Source organism: Anabas testudineus, chromosome 18 (assembly GCF_900324465.2).
Source record: "Anabas testudineus chromosome 18, fAnaTes1.2, whole genome shotgun sequence".
NCBI classification, from domain to species: Eukaryota; Metazoa; Chordata; class Actinopteri; order Anabantiformes; family Anabantidae; genus Anabas; species Anabas testudineus.
The window spans coordinates 20,656,691-20,679,470 of NC_046627.1; the positions used below are offsets into that span (position 1 = coordinate 20,656,691).

A 22,780-nucleotide genomic window follows, 5' to 3' on the forward strand; every position below is an offset into this window, starting at 1 on the left:
AATAATGAAAATGATCCATAATTTCATTTAAAACATCTCTTCATGTTTACTACAAGAATAAAGATAAATTTAATGGAGGTCGGTTGTGTGGAAGGTTGTGACTCTCTGTCATGATGTGGTTTGGTTTTGTCTCATGAGGTAGATCAGATAGCTCTGATCATAGATCACTGTTAGACACTTTTTCTGGACTGAAGTCCAGAATCTCAGAAATCCAGTTACCACAAAACAGCAATTTTGGGAAATTCTGGACACTGAACTTTGAGAGAGTTTTTATTTACTGGGCTTATTCGAACCTAAAAAAAATTGATGAGTAATGCATGATGCATCTAGTTAATCAATCAAATCACAACAAACAGGGAATTAAAAATGTTTTCTATTTTCTAATCTATTAAAATATTAACACATCAAAAAAAATATTTCATGACGTGGATCAGTGATAATATAAAGAAATTTGTGAATCCATGATACAACGAGTTCAGCCATATTTAGTTTAAGTGAATTTCATTTTTATTTTTTTTTTACAGAACGTTACTCAGATTTATGAAGACACTAATGCTTTTTTATGTCTTTGTTCTAAAATGATTAGAAACTAAACCAGAAGCTGAACTGAACGCTGACATAAAAGTCATTCCAGTAGGGGGCAGTGTGACTCTGAACTGCTCTGTGAATCCATCATCTGGTTGGAAATATTACTGGTACAGAGGAGATCAATCCTCTGAACTCCTGATCAGACATGATGATGTTTTCAAGTCAAATGGACAAATCAGTGTCTCAGAGGAAGGACAGTACTGGTGCAGAGGAGGAAGAGGAGAACCAGTTTACTACTCCCAGTACAGTCAGTCAGTAAGAATTAACACATTGGGTGAGTTTGACAAGAATATTTGAAACTCACAATGTAGAATAGAAATCTGTCTGAATACAATTTAACATCTTTGTTGTTCTTGTAAATTGTTGAACATGAACAGTCTCAAACAGGGTGGTTGTGACTCTGAATCCCAACTGGTCTGAGATCTACCATGGAGAGATGATCACTGTCAGATGTGAGATTCAGGGAGGAGACACTGAGTGGGAATATGAATGGGAAACAACCAGCTCCATCAAACCTTCAAATCGAAATGAATTCAGGATTAGTTCTGCTTCTTCATCCCACAGTGGAAACTACAGGTGTAAAGGCAGAAAGAAAAATGCTCAATATAAAACAACAGAGTGGAGTGATTTCATCAAACTGACAGTGAACAACAAGTCAAGTTATATGTCATTCAAACTGAAAATGGAAATAATTCATTAAAGTGTACACTTATATGCTTTTAACCAAAGTGATTTATAAATGAGGTACAAATCTATAGAAGAGGTCATAATTTGCCTCATTCTTCCTGCTGTGTGATGTTTAATACATTTAGTAATGCAATGTAATATTGCCATACGAGGTCATTGTTATCATAAACATCTGCGTTTATGAACACTGCTCCATGCACCACACATGTACCAGCACACTGAGTTCACTGGCCCAACGTTGCTGCCATTTATTTCTTACATATATATCAATGTATACATGTTGTACGGTGACAAAACAGCCAGTGCACAGAGACGACAGTCAGCATCTGCATCTGGCTCTAATGTCATCTCCAGCAGAACCAGCTCACATGGAGAGGTGTTCATAAAGTGATGTTTATGTGGTAAATGTGTCACTTTTGTGATACATGAGCAACAGAAAGAAAAGGAAAGACATTTTTTAAACTGCCTAAAAAGTTGCATGCAGAAGTACATGTAGCACATTTTGATTTAGATAAAACCTGTGTCCAACAGATAAACTCCAGTCTGTCCTCACTGTGTCTCCATCCTGGCTGAGTCCTGGAGCCTCAGTAACTCTGAAGTGTGAGGTTGAACATCCATCTGCAGGATGGAGGTTCTACTGGTATAAGACTGTTCCCAAACTGTCAGACAGACTCTACAGATATGAGCTGCTACCTGGTAGTGACAGTGGCACTGAAGAGGATTCTTACATGGTTCATGGACAGACACACACAGCAGGATATGTGTGTAGAGCTGGAAGAGGAGAACCAGTGTTTTACACTGAACACAGCAAACCAACGTTTGTCTGGTCTGGAGGTCAGTTTGTTCCTTTGTTCCTTTCTTTTCATCTTTATCTTCCAGTTATTAGTCTGTGACCAACATGTAAAATCTATGTCAGCAAAGTAATGAACTTTGTAAAGTTGAAGAAATCTCCAGGTGTCCTGTTGACTTATGATATTAATAAAAATGAGAAATCTTTTGAAGTTCTTGTTTAGCTCTGTATAAGTCACAACATGTGTGTGTACAACATGTTTTGTGTTTCAGATTTTCCTCCATCAGCGTCTCTCACTGTGAGTCCTGACAGAGTTCAACACTTCACCTCTGACTCTGTGTCTCTGAGCTGTGAAGGAAACTCTACTGAGTGGAGAGTGAGGAGGTTTCCTGAGGACAGTTACCTGTCCCTCTGTTCTGACTGGGGGACGATGACTGGATCAACATGTAACATTAGTGGACTGAACAGTTCTGCAGTGTACTGGTGTGAGTCTGGATCAGGAGATTTCAGCAACGCTTTCAACATCATTGTAGAACGTATGTTTTAATAACTTTTTAAACATTTTTTAACCATTTTACAATCACAACTAATGATACATGACAGAGTTGCTGTATAGAGGAGACTGAAAGAAGAATGTGACCAACTCCTCTACATGGTTACATGTTAAATTTCCTGTCCTCATAGTACAGTTACTGCTTCACTTGTTTTATTGCATAAATAATTTTATGTGAGATATAAACACACATGTAAAAATGTGTAAATGTGACAGTTTTCCAGCAGACAGATATTAATTTAATGACGCAGCTGGATCTGCTGCAAAACCAAAGATGAACCTGACCTTTCCTCAACTCTGAATACAACAAGAATTCAATTTAATACTTCTATATAGAAATGCTTGGAGGGAGTTGCTTGAAAACTTGGAACAGCTGTCAATTTAGAATTAGTTATGAACTGTTTAATTTTGGGGATCAAAGGTCAAAGATCCAAGATCAAAGTCATAGTGACCTCTTTGTGAACTGATAGGTCTGAGATGTATTCATACTGTTCAGCTCAGTGATCCCACGATGGTGGAATGAGCTGCCTATCTCTGCACGCTCAGCCACCTCACTTGTAATCTTTAAAAAACTGCTGAAAACAGAACTCTTCTGCATCTTCCTTTGCACTTAAAAAAAAAAAAAAAAACCTTTTCTACTCTTTCATTCTCACATCTCTTGAAACAGAAATACTTTTTTGATAGCACTTTGCTTTGATGTTGTTTCTTCTTGACTTAGATTTTTTTTGCTTGCCTTGTTCCTCACTTGTAAGTCACTTTGGATAAAAGCGTCTGCTAAATGACTAAATGTAAATTTAAATGTATTCAGGGAATTTCTTCAAATTTAGTGCAATGACCAACTTGGACTCTCTGATGAACAGTTTGGATTTTGTTGGCCAAAGGTCGAGGTGACAGTTACCTTATGTTGTGTAAACACGTAGTCCTGTTAATGTGCTTAAAACACGTTAACATGTTATAAAGATGGAACAAATCACTATTTCACCCATAAATTAGGTTTTTAGGTTTAGAACCATAACGACTCAGCTGTCATCCAGAATCCTGTGGATGTCTTTAATTATTTTCATGTTTAGTTTCTTTTAGTGTTTGATAGTTTTACTTAATATATATTTTTTGTAATAGCATGTTGTTGACTCTGTTTAACTATATGCTGTAATTGTAATTTATATCAGGGTACCGACCTGAGAGCTCCTCATTTACTGTCCCGTTTGTCTCTGGGCTGGTTGGTGGAATTTTACTGACTGTTTTCCTGCAGCTGCTGCTGCTGTGTTTCTGCAGAAAGATAAACAGTGAGGCCTTTTCTTATTGATGATTTGCTGAAAATCACTGTTAAATTCTAAGAAAATAAGATCAACACCAAACAAAGTAATAATTTTAGTTTTGTTTTTACAGATCCATGTTTTAACAGGTTGGTTCAACTCTCTCTTATCTTAAACATAATAATTTACATTTTATTCAGTTTACAGTATTTCCTCTGTGTTTTAGGTTCATTCAGTCACTGAGCACTGATGAAGTCTCTGCTACAAAACAAACAGTGAACCAGAATGAAACTCAAGTTTACTCCTCTCTTCTTCACGGTCAGACTCAATTTTACACAAATATTTCTAACACTTTGTTTTTGTAAGATACTTTTTAAACGTAACTAGTTAGAATTTCTTTTGATTTTGACCTAAATGTAGGTGATGTTTGTGTCTATGAATCGATCAAAGGCTCTGGAAACACTGGAGGTGGTACAGTATAATCAAATTATTGTAGAGCTGTCATAAATTATATGATTAGAACTGAATGTGACATTAATCTAAGTAAACTATCCAATGAATACTCTAATACCACGAAATGTTCATTTTAATTGGTGAAGATTCTGACAAGATGAATATGTACAAAACTATTAAACATGTAATGACGTATAATAATATGTATAGTACTGAGTTTGAACATTACAATATCCAATATTTGTGTTTTCTATGATCATATTAACAGTAAAAGGTGATGATATAGAGGAGATCTCTGATTACAGTGATGTGAATACAGACGAGGCCACAGGTATAAACACTGTCTCTACAGCTACATGGTTATTACTGTTCTAATTGCATTTAAAGTAAAAACACATACACTGTTTCTAACACTTTGTTTTTGTAAGATACTTTTTGAAAGTAACTAGTTAGAATTTCTTTTGCTTTTAACTTACATGTAGGTGATGATTGTGTCTATGAATCGATGAAAGGCCCTGGAAACACTAGAGGTGGTACAGTATAATCTGATTAATGTAGAACTGTCACAAATTATATAATTGTAACTGAATGTGACATTATTCCAAGTAAACCAACTAATGAATACTTTAATACTACAATTTTGATTGAAGGTGAAGGTTCTGACAAGATGAGTAAGTAAAAAAAAAATTAAACATGTAATGATGTATAATAATAATATGTTTAGTATTGAGTTTGAAACTTACACTATCTCATATTTGTGTTGCTATGATCTTCTTAACAGGGACATGTGATGATATTGAGGAGATCTCTGATTACAGTAATGTGAATACAGAAGAGGTCACAGGTACAAACACTCTACAGCTACTTGGTTATTACTGTTCTAATTACATTTAAGTGAAAAACCAACATGTGGCCCAGTGCCATCACATAAGGAGTGACAATGCTGTTTCGTCTTCTTGTTGACTCTCTCGTACGTTGTGGAGGAGCTTGGTGGTAAAAAAAAAAAGTAACTTATAAATATATCCAACAAGTGAGCACTGTCTGTGCTTTGTTCTCTGCTGCTACTGTTTTGCTGTTTGCAGAGTGACTATTTTTTAAACAGATTTATGTGAGAGTAAGAGCCCAAATAGATTTTGAGATGGACACTGATTTAGCAAATTGTCTTCTGAACACGTTAGCATTGAGCTTTAACTAACATTAGCTAAGTAGCTTTTATTAGTTATAGTTATTTTTTAATAATTTCAAAGCTCAGTTTCAGGCATTCACACTCTGTGGTGGGTGACATGTTTCAGGACATTGAGTATTTAAGACACACAATTGATGAAGTGATCCCAACTGGTGCTAGTTCTACCACTTCACCAGTTTACCAAAATATATTATTCCACTTCACCCTAAATATAATTTTTCTACCAACTTCACCCCCCAAACTTTCACCTTCTCTACCAACCTTTTTGACTGCTTCCCCTGACAAATTTCTTCTACCACTTCTCCCCAATAATTATTTTCTACTATATGACACCTAGGGGGCTCTGTAGGTTTATAATTGTGAAACAACCAACAATCATTAGCTGAGCAACCCCACATAAAGTGCAGGATTTGTCTGTGCTTGTCATGTTTCACTTGTCTAACCTTAGTGCGTGTCCAGCGTCCTCTAACTAGCAACTTGTGTGAGCTTTAAGTTTTGTGAGGATGAGAGGAAACAATGCCAATATTCAAAATTTAGACTGCAGTAACGCAAAACTTTGATGATTCAAAAAATAAACACTACTGAATGTCCATGCTCAGTTTCAGATTTGGGTTTTGTCTATTCAGGCTGCATTTATAGTTAAGAGGTGTACCCAACAACCAGAGAGCTGTCTATTGGTGAAAAACAATTTACCCAACAATTGTGAAGCTGAGAGAAGATGGAAAATCAGTCAGAGCATTGACCTTAACCAGAACAACTGTTTGGAATTAGGAAAGAAACCACTGGTGTACTAAGTAACACAATAACTACTACTACACTCATATTTGTCATATTCATTTTGACAGCAGTATTTTTTATTACATATATACTTCCCAATCTCTTATGAGCCATATTGAAATAGTTAATATTACTACAAAGAAGCACTAATTCACTTTAAGATCAATGACAACATCAGTGACTTCATTGTTGTTGGTAGAGCAGTTGTCCACAAACTCCTGGCTCTATGTCAAGGTGTCATTGGACAAGACGCCAAAACCCCACAGAAGTGACATCGTCTACTGCAGCTGTCCAAACAACAATTTCCCCAAAGGGATCAATAAAGTATGTTACTATGATTGTTTTAAATGAAGCACACATATTTACAGGAGAACGTGTAGTGATGTCTATGAACTTAGTCTCTTTTCCACCGACAACACTTTGGTTGTCAGTCTCCTCAGTTTTCAGGACACACTGAAGAATCAGTTATGTAAATGAGTGAGCTGTGATCTGTGCAGTGTGTTTACATATTTCTTCACTGCTTTACGTCTTAAGTACACGTTATAATTATTGACATTTTTTGTTTCATACAGATGTATAAGGAGGAGTTCAGCAAAACAAGGATACATGGACGATGACATAAATATCTTTGTTTAAATTTGTTAACATTTAGAAAACAATTGTGTACATCCAAGCTATCCTAACATCAGTCCATAGTATTTGTACAGGTTGATAGCAGATTATGTGAAAGAGCAGATTTTACAGAGACTAAGCCAAATGCTGTATGGGATTTTAATTGCTTGGCCAAAAATAATTAAGACTTTTTTTGTTACTTGTTTATTGTGGTTTTGTTTTCTGTTTTTTATTATATTTTTATCTGCGGTGTGAGGAATGGGCACTGGGGGAAGGATATGGTTATTTTAAATATGACTGGCTTTTATTTTGGAAGTTGTTATGTGTTAAAATTTCATAAAAAATAGTACAGGAAAACATTGATTATGAAAGATTTCCATGATCTGAATTCAGCACACTGTAAGACCTCTCATTTATGTTCATTTACATTTTATGTTTAAATTAGTTTTATTGTATTTTGATGTTTTACTATGTTTCTAATATAGTCACTGATATACATGTATGTAGACAGTTTGCCTAACAGTAAAGACGAAATATGAAATATGTTTTTGTCATTTATAAAATTACTGTATATTCTCAAATGTAAGTTCCACATCTGTTCAATTAATATAAAGTTCTGGCTGTTAGACCTTGACTGTCAAACTGTTGCAACAACACATCATCAGTAGGGTAAAACTAACCTGTCTCATGACGTTAATCCCAGCTCACTGTTTACTGCTCATCTACACTGTAGATACATGACACACAGAGCAGAGACCTTTAGTCTGGCACCATGATAATATCGTGAATGACAGATTTTTATTTGATTGATAGATACTTTATTAATCCCTGAGGAGAGTTCTGGTGTTGCAGTACCTGTTTCATAGAAAAACACTGAAACCTACAGACGCAGAAGATATTACAGAATAATACACTGTGTAGAAGTCATCTAAAAAGAATAAGGTCATATTCACTTGTAACTTACACAAAGGCAATCAAATGAAGTAAAGAGGCTGTGAATTGACAATGCATGTGAAATAAAAATAAAACATCTGTTCCACTATAGTTAAGTTGTTTGAGCAGAGCTCTCTACTGTCAAAATAGAGTAACTGAACAGAGTGATACCTGTTTGCAGAAATGACTTCCTGTACTGTTCCTTATCAAAGTGGAGCTGGAGAAGTCTATGACTAAAGCTGCAGGTCGTGAAGAGGACATGACCTGTGAAACATAAACCACATTCATGTTTAAGCACAAGGCATTTACACAAACTGTTTTTTTTTTTAATATACACTATAACTATATTAATATGTGATTCTTTGATTAGTTTCTATTTCATATATTTTCTCTCATTTTCTAACTCAACTCAACATTTTACAAGTATAGTGTATATACAGTATGACTATTTTTTAAAACACAGATAATGACACCAATGAACAAGCTAACAGCATGTTTGATGAGTTTCCTGAGTTTAGTTTTGGTTGCATCCTGTCCTGTCTTTTCTTTTCTGTCATTGGTCTTATTTGATGCAGCACTGCCACCATGTGTCACAATTAGACTTCTCTTAGACTTTGCTGTTACTTTACTTTACTTTTACTGTAATCCTCAAATGCAGTACATTGCTGTTGTTATTTTATTATTTTTCTTTGTGAAATGTCTTATAACAGTATTCTACAGTATTAATACTTTGAGGAAAGAAAACAGTACAATATTTTTTCCAATGCATCTTGAGAACATGAGCAACTGTACTGAGCCCACATGCTTAAGGCAACAGTCCAGTTTGAATTTTCATCCATCTTCTTTCTTGAGATTAACAGGTAAGTGGCTTTTGTTTTTTGTTTGTTAGCATTAGCAAAGTGCACATTTCTAAGCAACGTATTATGTGCCATGAGACGTACAGTTCTTTACAATTGCTAAATGCTGAGGCAAATTGATAGAGACCAAAACACTCATTCATTTCATTCTTTTTCAAAGGAGGAATGGTAATAACTAACTTTTCTCTCTTTTCAGTGGCAGTTGTGTTATTGCAGACTGGCACTGGACTTCTGATTGTCATCCTGCAAATTACAGGGTGAGCTCGAATTTACTTAGTCTTAGATGAACCTTTGCCATGTGCACATTTTCAGACATTGCCTATTCTAACTGCCTAACTTGAATGAACATACTGTAGCTGTTTGTGTAGGTTTCTGAGCTTATTCGCTAAAATTAGCCTCCTTGCTAAAGAAAACTACTAAAACTTATAAACTTATAAACAAAACTAGTTCCATATAACTTCCCTTGTTTATATATATTAGTTTGACCCCCCGTTTTCAACACTTTCTCAATTTTTACAGTTGCCTTTTGTCTTTTTCTTCTGCTCTATATCCATTAAGACAGCACAATATTATACCTACCACTTTAAGATTTTTTTTTTTTTTATCATATTTAATTTAACTTTAAATAAAGTGCATCCTCTACAGCCTGTATATCTAAACCATAAGCATGTTATTTCTAATCATTTATATATGACTAATTTTAAATACGTGCTAGTTAACATGAAACTTTAAAGTGAGAAATTACAGCATGAGTGAGAGATGTTTGTTACTTCGGACCTGCAAGTGTTGTCTTCACCCACCTCAGCAACCAGCACCCCACCAGTACTTCCTTGCTCCAGTCCATCAAGTGTACTCTCAGTGATTTTTACTGAGAGTAATGTAGTAGGAGTAAGAGTTATGAAATTAAATTATGTATGTAGTGTATACAGTATGTACTGTATTGTACAATGAAAATCTATGAATATACCTCTTCTAGAAAAGGTGCAAATTAACACATTTAAAACACGTTTCAATGCACATTGTAATGCAACTAGTAAACCGTAGTGTTGCTACCAAACATCTGAGAGGTGAAGAGAGGAGGCGTTTCGACATCATACTGTAGAATTATAGTTTATAACACAGTTGTCTTTTTACAACAGCAGGAAATTCTGGTCACGTTTCAACTTGTAACTCTAATGTTATCTAACTGTATAATAATGAGTCCTACGTCACAGTTTGCTGTAACATAAGACCTGTGTAAAACTTTGTTCCTTGTTTAATGTCACTTCTTGACTTAAACAATCTTACGTGAACTGAAACTGTTGCTGCTGCAGGTAAGACAAGGTTTAAAATTCATTTACATTCATAACATTCATTTACATTAACTATTAAAATTCTGTAACATGTAAATATTTGAGTTTTCATTTACATTTCAACACAGCCTATTGTATAATCTCAAAATCTGGACAAACAGTACAGTTTTTTTTCAGTGAAAATGGGTTCCACAAACTCTACAGATTTTTCTCACTCAGTTGCCAGATTGTTGATGTTCAATTCAATTCAATTCAATTCAATTTTATTTGTATAGCGCCAATTTACAACAGAAGTTATCTCAAGGCACTTTACAGTGTAAGGTTTAAGACCTTACAGAAAATATTTATACAAAAAATTATAGAGAAAACCCAACAATCCCATTTGAGCAAGCTTTAGGCAACAGTGGAGAGGAAAAACTCCCTTTAGAGGAAGAAACCTCCAGCAGAACCAGGCTCATAGTGGGCGGCCATCTGCCTCGACCGGTTGGGGTGAGTGGAAAGAGAAGAGAGAAAAGAACAGCAGGCAATAAAGACAACAACAAGCATCAAGAACATTGGGCAGATGAACTGGATTCTGGAGATGTACAGCTCCAGGCCGAGGATACCTGCAGAAAAGTACAGAGAGAGGGAGACAGAGAGGAGGAAACACAACTAAAAGAGAGAGAAGACACAAAGTTAATGACATGCAATGGTGGCATTTGCATTGATACAAGAGAAAGGAGAGAGGAGAGGAGCTCAGTTTATCAGTAGAGGTCCCCCAGCAGAATAACCTATATCAGCATAACTAAGAGATGGTTCAGAGTCACCTGATCCATCTCTAACTATAAGCTTTATAAAAAAGGAAAGTTTTAAGTCTAGTCTTAAATGTAGAGACGGTGTCTGCCTCCAGAAACTGAACTGGGAGCTGGTTCCACAGGAGAGGGGCTTGGTAGCTAAAGGCTCTGCCTCCCATTCTATATTTGGAAACTCTAGGAACCACAAGTAAACCTGCAGTCTGAGAACGGAGAGTTCTGCTTGGAAGATAAGGAACTATGAGGTCTTTAAGATAAGATGGAGCCTGATTATTAAGGGATTTATAAGTTAGGAGAAGAATTTTAAATTCAATTCTGGACTTAACAGGGAGCCAATGGAGAGAAGCTAACGTTGGAGAAATATGATCTCTCTTGCTAATTCCAGTCAGAACTCTGGCTGCTCAATGTTCAACATTGTTGTTCTGTGGTTTTGTTTGATAGTCTGTGTTTGTGGCTTTTGACCTTCTACCTCAGCCTGCACAGTCAGTTTTTTAAGTTGATCTGTGAATTATTCTCCTGAACAGTAGTCTGACTATTTGCTTTGGATTCTGGACTTGTGATGTTTGAAGATGTTTTTGGATCTTAGTTACTGGATGTATGAAGAGGATTTCACATATTGGATTTTTGAGTACTTGAATCTTGAGTCCAGAACCAGTATCTGCTCCTTTGTACAAGGAACAGTGGGAGCACTGTGATTGCAGGAGACAGGTGGGAATGTTTCTTACCAAAGTGTCAGAAACTTCGTGATTGTGGCATGAGGGCCGAACATCCCCGAGTACACCTGTATCCTCTGGTACAGTGGTCACTAACAAGGCGGACCGAGGTCCAGATCCAGACCCAGAAGCTGTCCCATACGGACCCGGAGCTAGGAAAGAGGAGAGATACAGACGACAGAGAGGAGAGATACAGACGAAAGAGAGGAGAGAGATACAGACGACAGAGAGGAGAGATACAGACGACAGAGAGGAGAGATACAGACGACAGAGAGGAGAGAGATACAGACGACAGAGAGAGAGATACAGACGACAGAGAGGAGAGAGGGAGAGATACAGACGACAGAGAGGAGAGAGGGAGAGATACAGACGACAGAGAGGAGAGAGACAGACGACAGAGAGGAGAGAGGAGACAGATACAGACGACAGAGAGGAGAGAGGGAGAGATACAGACGACAGAGAGGAGAGAGACAGACGACAGAGAGGAGACAGATACAGACGACAGAGAGGAGAGAGGGAGACGACAGAGAGGAGAGATACAGGCGACAGAGAGGAAAGAGACAGACGACAGAGAGGAGAGATACAGACGACAGAGGGGAAAGTTGATAAAGTGACGGTGAGACTTAAAGAGGAAGAGATAAATATAAAAATGCCCAAAAAGAGAAAAGTGGACATTGAAAATAGAGTTTTTAATCCAGAATGAACACACTCCTTTCTGTTCATATTACCCACTGGGAGCACTAAACCAGTTTTTATGTTATCAGAAACTGTAGTTCTTATGAAAAGACCCAATGTCAAACGGCATTATGAGACAAAACACAAAGGTTTTGAACAGACATACCCACTGAAATCTGAAGTGCGATCACAGAAAGTTGCTAGTATCAGAAAGTTGCTTGTGTCCACAGTTCACAATACAACTTATTCCTAAATGTTCTCACAATAATTATCCTCTCCCTCTGTAACAAATCACTGAAGAAGATTAAGACTTGTGTCCACAAAGCTTTTCTCCTAAAGATGATCTGTGCAGTCAAACAGAGAATTAAAAGTTCATTAATAGTCTAAACAACTCAAAAGACCAGTTTTCGTTCTTGTTCTTTCCTACTTCATAGTGTACTGTTCAAACAGCAGCTCCCTCTGGTGACCACATTTGGTGACACATCTGATTAGGGCTCAAATGATAAATGACACAGTATATTGATGTGTCCATATGTCCTGTTCTCTCTAGAGCTGCTGTAATAAGCTGTCGTTTGGCTTCATCCCAGTTGCAGCTTTACTCTTATTCTGTTTCCAAAGAGAGGACAGTTCCATACTGTCTCTTATCAATGGTGAAGATCAGGATTAGTCTGAAGATTTAGTGTCAATCATCACATTCAAATCAAGTGTTGGATCATTTATTCCTAGAAATTGTAGAAAAGCTGTTTATGTGTCAAAAAGTAACTTATAGTTTGTAAGTATTAGATTAAATATCAGTAAATAAATGTCGCATCACTCTACGTCAGCTTCTTCTGCAGATGATCTCTGACTGAAACTTGTTACTGTTTGACTGTTTTCTAGATGCAGATATGATCCTGATGAGTCCTGTTCGTCCTGTGACTGAGGGACAGTCTGTTTCTCTTGGCTGCAGATTGAAGACAGGACAAAAACTTTCCAACAACGTGTTTTTCTATCAAAATGACAAACTTCTCCAAAATGATACCAGAGTGGAGCTGATTATCTCTGCAGTGTCAAAGTCACATGAAGGTTTCTACAAATGTCAACACTCAGGAAAAATATATTTATGTCTTGTCTTATTTAGTGGACTGCTGTCTGAGAGGTTGACTTCTCTCTTGAAACTGTACTTTCTTTGCTGAGGTTGTGACCACACACACTTACTCCTACTTCATTTAGTTTTAGGTGAATGCTCACACATGTCCTACTTATCATGTCAATATCTAGAACAACTTTAGTCCCAGCCTTCTGAGTAAAGAGTAGGAGTCGTGTTCTTAACATGTTTATGGCTCCACACAGGCTGGAGCCTTATCTTCTAAACACAGTAAGTACAAGACATCAACAACAACATGATTTGTAGCAGTTCACCATCAGTTCTCTAACACTTCTAAGTGAAAGGAGTGGACACATGAAAGAAAGAAACAGAGGTCATTGGTTTAATTGTCATTCATAAAAACTTCTTTATTGATCCTAGTGGGGAAATTGTTGTTGAAGTTCCTCCATGGTCGTTAGGAAAAATGTCGAGACTGTTAAGAAGGTCATGGGTTAATGTCAGAGTCACAGGTTCAGGGACCCCAAATTAAAGACCTTAGAAATTTCTTACTACCCTATCTGTTGTTAGTAATGGGGAAAAACTCTACAGGAGCAGAGTGGACATGTTTCCAGTCTGTCCCAAGGCTGACATATAGAGACAGACAAACATTGACACCAACATCAACTCCTACTGGTCATTTAGAGTCACCAGTTAATCCACATGTCTTTAGATGGTGGGAGAATGGCAACTGTGCTTCAACATGTTTGTTAAAAGGCAAAGACGTAGCTTCCATTAAGTTAACAGAAAAAAAGACAGTCAGCATAAAATGACATATGAAATACTGTATGATGGAAGTACATATATAAAATGGAGACCAGTACTTTATTTAATTTAAATAAATCCCTAAAATATACAAACTAATGCAAACATCTGCCAGCTCTATTTAAAAACAGGACACCACTCAAAAAGAAATGGAAGCGAAGTAACAGGAGGGCTAGATCTACAGCAGCAGCAGAGCCTTGTTTGCACATTCTGCTTCTATAAGATCCATTGTCTCCAAATACCACGTATTCACTGACCATAGCATCATTTCCAATTACGTTGTTAACAAAATAGGAAAAAAGATTTGCTGCCACTGAAACTGACTTAACCTGAGTTAAACCCACACTGCAACTGATGTGTTCAGTATTTATATTATATTACATTTATATTGTTCTGTATTGTTTAAACATACATAAAACACCTTTTTAGTATTGATGTTGTGGGAGCTGTCAGGACATTTTTATATATTTACACAAATCTGGGCAGGAACAGGAACTGTGTTTGTGTTTTTAATCAACAATTGAGGTCACAACAAGGTCTGTCACATAGTTGTTGTCTAGTAATGTTTGGGGTGGTGTGTTTGCACAGAGAGATGGGTGCTAAACCATAACCTTAATACAAAACCAAAATGACTACCGGCTCTACTATAAATGCTGCACACATTGCCGTATGCCCTCCTAACACAGCAAAACACAAATACAAAACACTCTTAAAGTGAAACTCACACAAACCTGAAGCCTAGCTCACCATCACTAGCACAGACTAAAATATCTACAAACTAAAAGAATTACAGATAAAGTCTGAGACCAAGATGGTAAATCAGCATCTACAGCAATAAACCAAGAGTAAGGCCAAAGATAAAAGAGGATAAGATATAAGACACAATCTTGATTATTGTGAAACACCAGCTTCAAATTAATATGTATGTAACATCAAATCACTCAAGAACCATTTAATGTTTGTTTTATTTTGTTTGTGATTTTGGTCTTTAAATCATATTTTTGTAAAAAGAATGATGGTATCAATGCAGTTTATTAATGCTTTTTTATAATTACAGGCTCACCTGTAAGCTCTTCATCTACTTTCTCGTTTGTCACTGGGCTGGTTGTTAGAATTTCACTGATTGTTTTCCTGCTGCTGCTGCTGCTGCTGTGTTTCTGCAGAAAAAGAAAAGGTGAGACCTCTTCTTGCTGTTGATTTGCTTCAAATCCTCAGATTTTTTTTATATCTAAGATGAAAATGATGGAACAATTTCAATATAAAACAACATAATATTTGTGTTTTTTTCCAGATCTGTGTTTTAACAGGTTGGTACAACTGTCTCTTCTTTTATTTTGACCATAACAATAATTTACATGTGTTTAATGTTTTTTTTAATTTACAGTATTTCATGTGTTTCAGGGTCATTGAGTCTCTGAGGATCGATGAAGGCTCTGCTACACAGCAAACAGTCAACCAGAATGAAACTCAAGTTTACTCCTCTCTCCTTCATGGTCAGACTTCAAACAATCACTGACAACTAGTATATAACACTTTGTAAGATACAGATTATTTCAGTAATGAGCTTGACTTTATTTTGAATTGTAGGTGATGTTTGTGTCTATGAATCTATCAAAGGCTCTGGACACACAGGAGGTGGTAAAGTATAATCCCTGATTAATGTAGAAATTATAGGATTTGAACAGTAAATGATAAATGTTCTGCACTTATATAGCACTTTTCTACCTAACTGGTACTCAAAGCACTTTACACTGCGTCTCATTCACCCATTCACAGACACTCACACACCGATGGCAGAGCTGCTATGCAGCTGAGCTGACCTGACTGACCAGGAGCAACTTACGGTTTAGCATCTTGACCAAGGATACTTTGGCGTGTGACATGGCAGCCGGGAATCGAACCACCAATCCTATGATTGTTAACAGGGAAACATGACGATATGGAGGAGATCTCTGACTACAGTGATGTGAATCCAGTTCAGTGAAGGAGCTTGTATCCACTATTAGCCTTCAGTTAGGTGGAGCACTTTGTACCTATTTTGGTCGACAGTGTTAAAAAAAAAAAAAACAAGTATGATGAAATAATCTACTCTTCTTGGATATTAAACAGCAATACAGGACAGAGTATTTACTGTAAATGTACTGGTGTATGAATTATCTTATTAAGTAGATAATGAGTTACATAAAAAGGAGTAAAAAGGAATAAAAAATCCAAGTGGGAACAAAATAGTCTAATAATATCTTTTATTTTTACATCAAGCATAATGAAATAATACTTACTTAATAAAGTCTGCAAACATTTCTCCACTGCTCTGCTCTTTACTACACATCAACTCTATTCACTGTTATTTTATTTAGTTTTATTCTATACAGGTGTATAAAGAGAAGTTAATCACCAGTAAAACAAGAAATGTGTGAACAATATCATAAAAAATACTCTGTACATCTACTTTTCGACCTCTAACCTATGTAAAGTTTCTGATATATGGTTGTATTTGTAATTTTAGTTCCTGATGTATGTAGGCAGGTAATCTAGCCACAGGGGTTGCAAGCCAGTGACTTCCGTGCCGGTCCCAAGCCCGGATAAATAGAGAGGGTTGCGTCAGGAAGGGCATCCGGCGTAAAAATTGCCAAAATAACCATGCGAATCATTCAAAAGACTTTCATACCGGATCGGTCGAGGCCCGGGTTAACAACGACCGCCACCGATGCTGTTAACCTACAGGGTGTTGGTGGAAATTTGACTACTGTTGGTCGAAGAAAGATGGGAGGCAGAAGGGTTCGTGGTCAGAGAGAGAAGGGGAAAGGCAGGAGCATAGATCTGAGAATAGGGACTCTTAACGTTGGCACGATGACAGGGAAAGGCAGAGAGCTGGCAGGCATGATGGAGAGAAGGAAGGTAGATGTACTGTGTGTACAGGAGACAAGGTGGAAGGGCAGCAAGGCACGTAGTATCGGAGGAGGATACAAACTGTTCTACCATGGTGTGGATAGGAAGAGAAATGGGGTAGGAGTGATCCTGAAGGGGGAGTTTGTGAACAATGTCCTAGAGGTGAAAAGAGTCTCAGACAGGGTGATGAGCCTAAAGCTAGAAATTAAAGGGTTGATGGTGAATGTAGTCAGTGCGTATGCGCCACAGGTTGGCTGTGAGTTAGAAGAGAAGGAGAGATTCTGGAGTGAGTTTGATGAGGTCATAGAGAGTATCCCCAGAGGAGAGAGAGTTGTTGTTGGAGCAGACTTCAATGGGCATGTTGGTGAGGGCAACAGAGGTGATGAGGAGGTGATGGGCAGGGTTGGTGTGAAGGAAAGGAATCTGGAAGGACAGATGGTGGTGGACTTTGCTAAGAGGATGGAAATGGCTGTAGTCAACACTTACTTCCAGAAGAGAGAGGAACACAGAGTAACATACAAGAGTGGAGGTAGGAGTACGCAGGTGGACTACATCCTATGTAGACGAGGTCATTTAAGAGAGGTTAGTGACTGCAAAGTGGTGGTAGGAGAGAGTGTAGCCAGACAGCACCGCATGGTGGTGTGTAAGATGACTCTGGAGGTCAGGAAGAAGAAGAGAGGGAAGACAGAAAAGAAGACCAAGTGGTGGAAGTTGAAGAATGAAGAAACTTGTGAGGAATTCAGACAGACGTTGAGACAGGTTCTGGGTGGTCAGGATGAGCTTCCAGATGACTGGGAAACTACAGCAGAGGTTATCAGGGAAACAGGCAGGAAGGTGCTAGGTGTGTCATCTGGAAAGAGGAAAGAAGGTAAAGACACTTGGTGGTGGAATGAGGAAGTACAGGAATGTGTCCAGAGGAAGAGGTTGGCTAGAAGGAAGTGGGATGTAGAAAGGACTGAGGAAAGTAGACAGGAGTACAAGGAAGTGCAGCGTAGAGTGAAGAGGGATAACAGATAGCTTACGATGAGCTGTACGACAGGTTAGACACAAAGGAAGGAGAGAAGGACTTGTACAGGCTAGCCAGACAGAGAGATAGAGATGGGAAGGATGTGCAACAGGTAAGGGTGATTAAGGACAGAGATGGAAAGGTACTAACAACCCAGGAGAGTGTGCAGAAAAGATGGAAGGAGTATTTTGAGGATCTGATGAACGAGGAAAATGACAGGGAAAATAGGGAGGAGGATGTGGATGTTATGGAGCAGGAAATAGCAGAGATTGGAAAGGATGAGGTTAGGAAGGCTCTGAAAAGGATGAAGAGTGGAAAGGCTGTTGGTCCTGATGACGTACCTGTGGAGGTGTGAAAGTGCTTAGGAGAGACAGCAGTGGAGTTTTTAACCAGTTTGTTCAATAGGATTCTAGAGAGTGAGAAGATGCCTGAGGAATGGAGGAGAAGTGTTCTGGTTCCGATCTTTACGAACAAGGGTGACATGCAGAACTGCAGCAACTACAGAGGAATAAAGTTGATGAGCCACACAATGAAGCTGTGGGAAAGAGTAGTGGAAACCAGGCTTAGGAAGAAGGTGGAGATTTGTGAGCAGCAGTATGGTTTCATGCCCCGTAAGAGCACCACTGACGCCATTTTTGCTTTGAGAATGTTGATGGAAAAGTACAGAGATGGTCAGAAGGAGCTGCATTGTGTCTTTGTAGATTTAGAGAAGGCGTATGACAGGGTGCCGAGGGAGGAGCTGTGGTACTGTATGAGGTCGTCGGGAGTGGCAGAGAAGTACGTCAGAGTAGTTCAGGACATGTATGAGAGAAGTATGACGGTGGTGAGACCAGCTCTGCTCTATGGGTTAGAGACGGTAGCAGTGAGACAGAGACAAGAGGCTGAGATGGAGGTAGCAGAGATGAAGATGTTGAGGTTCTCCTTAGGAGTGACCAGGTTAGACAGAATAAGGAACGAGTACATCAGAGGGACGGCTCACGTTGCCTGTGTTAGCGACAAAGTCAGAGAGGCCAGACTGAGATGGTTCGGACATGTTCAGAGGAGGGATAGTGAGTATATTGGTAGAAGGATGTTGGAGATGGAGCTGCCAGGCAGGAGGACAAGAGGACGACCAAAGAGGAGATATATGGATGTCTTAACAGAGGACATGAGGTTGGCTAGTGTTAGGGTAGAAGATGCCCATGATAGAGTTAGGTGGAGAAGGATCTCGCTGTGGCGACCACTGATAGGAAAAGCCGAAAGAGAAGAAGAATTGTAAATAATTTATAACACCACATTGAACTCTTCACTTACTTGTTGTGTTCCCTTATTCTAAAATGTGCTGTAAAGGCTACAGGTAAACCAGAAAATCAGTTGACGAATAGAAATGTATCAATCTATCTTGGTTTAAATCTGAATCTATTTGGGAGCTTGAAGTAAAGTTTCCCTTTTGGGTTGTTGTTTATTTAGGTTTGGATCAGTTTGGTGACTGACTGGTCATGAAAAAATTAGCAGAGATCGTAGAATGAGATGTGTTGCATTTGTTTTTATCAAGTTACTTAGGTTTTTACTAATTCACAGGAACAGTAAGTAAATATTTTCTATATTTATTCAAGGAGAGAAACCAAAGCCACAGCTCAGTGCTGATGACAGAGACATTCCAGTAGGGGGCAGTGTGACTCTGAGCTGCTCTGTGAATCCATCATCTGGTTGGAAATATTACTGGTACAGAGGAGATCAATCCTCTGAACTCCTGATCAGACATGATGATGTTTTCAAGTCAAATGGACAAATCAGTGTCTCACAGGAAGGACAGTACTGGTGCAGAGGAGGAAGAGGAGAACCAGTTTACTACTCCCAGTACAGCCAGTCAGTTAGAATTAACACACTGGGTGAGTTTGACAAGAAGATTTGAAACTCACAATGTAGAATAGAAATCTGTCTGAATACAATTTAACATCTTTGTTGTTCTTGTAAATTGTTGAACAGTAACAGTCTCAAACAGGGTGAATGTGACTCTGAATCCCAACTGGTCTGAGATCTACCATGGAGAGATCATCACTGTCAGATGTGAGATTAAGGGAGGAAATACTCAGTGGGAATATGAATCGGAAACAACCAGCTCCAGTTGATTTAAAATTATTAGTGTTTACAATACAACAAGTCCTCCAGCTTTAACACCCATATGTATCTTGAAGTAGAAATGGTTTAATACATTAAAGTGTTCATAATGAAACAGAAAAACACAAACAGAAAACGGAGTTACTTTGTAGAAATTCATATTGAAATAAGTTTAGAGTTGTATTTTATGGTCATTTTTTTATGAGTTGAAATCAGTGTAGGTTGTTGCTAAATATCTTTTCATTTATCCTCTTTGTCCTGGATGAAAGTCTTGTATTTGATACTAAGACTTGATGTGACTTTGACTTTCTGTTGTTGTAAAACACTCTGGTTGCACAGAAATAACACTTGTTATTTATTACAGTGACGTCTACGACTGAAAACTCTTCATTTCCTGTGTCACTGGTCGTTGGGTTGGTTTGTTGCATTTTACTGATTTTTCTGCTGCTGCTTTGTTGTTGCAGAAAGTCAAAAGGTGAAATGTTTTACTTTTTATATTTGATGACTGTCAAAATTGTTAATCAGAGAATTATATTCTGATACATTTACTGTAGCAACAACGGAATTGAAAAATGTAGTCGAATATTTTAAATAACGTCAGATGTCTTCATCCCAGGTTGCTGCTTCATCAGGTTGGTACAACTCTCTCCTCTCTCATTATGAACAGAACAACAGTACATTACATGTTCCTCATTCAGTCTAATCTATTTCTCATGTGTTGGGGTCAACCAAGTTTCAGGGAACCAATCAGAGCTCTGCTACAGGTCACTTGACCAACCAGGACGAAACACAACCCAAAACATATGCTTCTCTTCTCCATGGTCAGTATTAATCTAATATTTAAATCTCAGGTTTTCTTATGTAAAAAACTGTAAAGTTCATATCAATGGATTGATATGTTTCAGGCTAACTTTTTTTATTTGATCACTTTTTTGTAGATGAAACTTTGTTTTATGAATCAATCAAAGGCTCTGAAGACACTGAAAATGGTACAGTACCTGTGTATACATTAATTAGAAAAAACTTTTCTGAACTTTTTTTACTGATCATTATTAAGTTTCAAATCTATATTTGAGATGAATTAATTACATATACTGATTTTTTTACTATTATGATTATCAAATAAATCTTTTATTCAGTATTTTTTTATTTTATTTTATGATGTTTTATGAATTGAATGTTATTGCTCTATTGCCTAAATGCTGGTGGTTAAAACAACAGAAATCATTGTATTACCAGTGTAAACTGAGCTTCGACTGTCAAACGATTTATACTCATTTATTTTGAACTTTATTTACAGGAGAATTAATTCTTTCAGCAGAATATGAAAATGTTTATTCTGAAGTCAAACCAGGATTATCTCTTGGTAATAATCTAGTAATTATATGACTCTACATTTCTTTAACTTCTGTTTTTTCTCCAGATGAATAAAGAAATCTATGTCAACAAACCACTGCAATGGATGACAACTTCAAAATAAAAAATACATCTGTGTCCAGAACTTTTAAATTCAGTAACTGTGCTGTTTAAACATCTAATAACGATATTTGGTACAAAAAGGTTTTTTTTCCATTATATTGTGACCATGATAAATAGATACAGGCTTTTTCTCTGTTTTGAAAAATTATTAATAGATACTTTGAATATTCTGTTGACCAGGATTGAATTTTGTGTATTTTTAAAACCTTGGTTTAATGCTTTTGTAAATTAATAAACTCTTGTTTCCGCAGTAAACTGTCAGTATTCTTTCTGTTAGATTCTCTTCATTCAAAAAGTTGTTTGTGTTATAGTTTTCGGTCTCTTATGACAGATGAAGCCTCCTGACACACCTGCTTTCTTTGAGACTCTTTATAGCAGGGGTCTCAAACTCGTGGCCCACGGGCCAATTGCGGCCCCCGTCTTAATATTAAAGTTTTATGTTAGTGCAGCCCCTCGAGGTTGATGTTTGACACTTTACAGGGTTAGGGTTAGGATTAGGGGGAGGGATCTTTTTTCTTTGGGTTAGTGGTTAGGGCCTGGGTTGGGGTTAGGGTTAAAGGTTAAAGAACTGTTAATACAGACATCTAAATCTGAATACAGCAGATGTAGTAGACTGAAGAAACCCCATATAGTCGCTGACTAGAGGAATCTAATTATTATTATTTTTATTATTATTTAATTTATTTATTACTGATTTATTTTCTTTAAAAAATTTTATGTTTTTATTTATTTTGTATTTAAAAAAAAGAGAGAGAGATTTGAGAAGATTGGATTTTTTTTAACAAAACGTCTTGTGGAAAATCTGATGCGGCCCAGCTTCACCCAGACTCTGCTTCCTGCGGCCCCCAGGTAAATTGAATTTGAGACCCCTGCTTTATAGAGACGCAAAAGGCACAGCTGTCTCTCTGTCTCAACGTCCCCAAATTGGGGGACTTGGGTGGGATTTTTCACACAGTGTGAAACAAGGAACTAAGCACAAAATAATATTGTGAAGCTTCACATCAAATTTAACAGCAGAACCAGGTCTAAAAGAACACGTAAACTTTTTACACATCTACATTTATCTCCAACAGTTAACATCAGTGTTTCTCTCTGGGAGAGAAACTACTACAAAAGTGGATGAAAATGTGAGGATAGTGAATTAAACAAGGCACCCCCTATATCTTTTGATTTTCTTTCATTGTAATACAATCATGACTAATTCTGATTCTGATTCTGATTCTGACTACAGTCAAAGACATATTTTGTGTGTTGT

The 22,780-nt window shown here is 37.4% G+C and overlaps 1 protein-coding gene and 1 long non-coding RNA gene across 2 annotated transcripts in view; both read left to right on the top strand.

Annotated features, from left to right (window-relative positions):
* The window catches only part of LOC117153013 (basement membrane-specific heparan sulfate proteoglycan core protein-like), a 278,634-nt gene that overhangs the window by 73,111 nt on the left and 182,743 nt on the right, over nt 1-22,780 (top strand). The gene's annotated exons all lie outside the window — the stretch shown is intronic.
* Nucleotides 20,830-21,435, top strand: LOC117153024. The gene is made up of 3 exons (XR_004463424.1): nt 20,830-20,867; nt 20,985-21,035; nt 21,347-21,435. It is a non-coding gene; the product is annotated as an uncharacterized LOC117153024 (long non-coding RNA).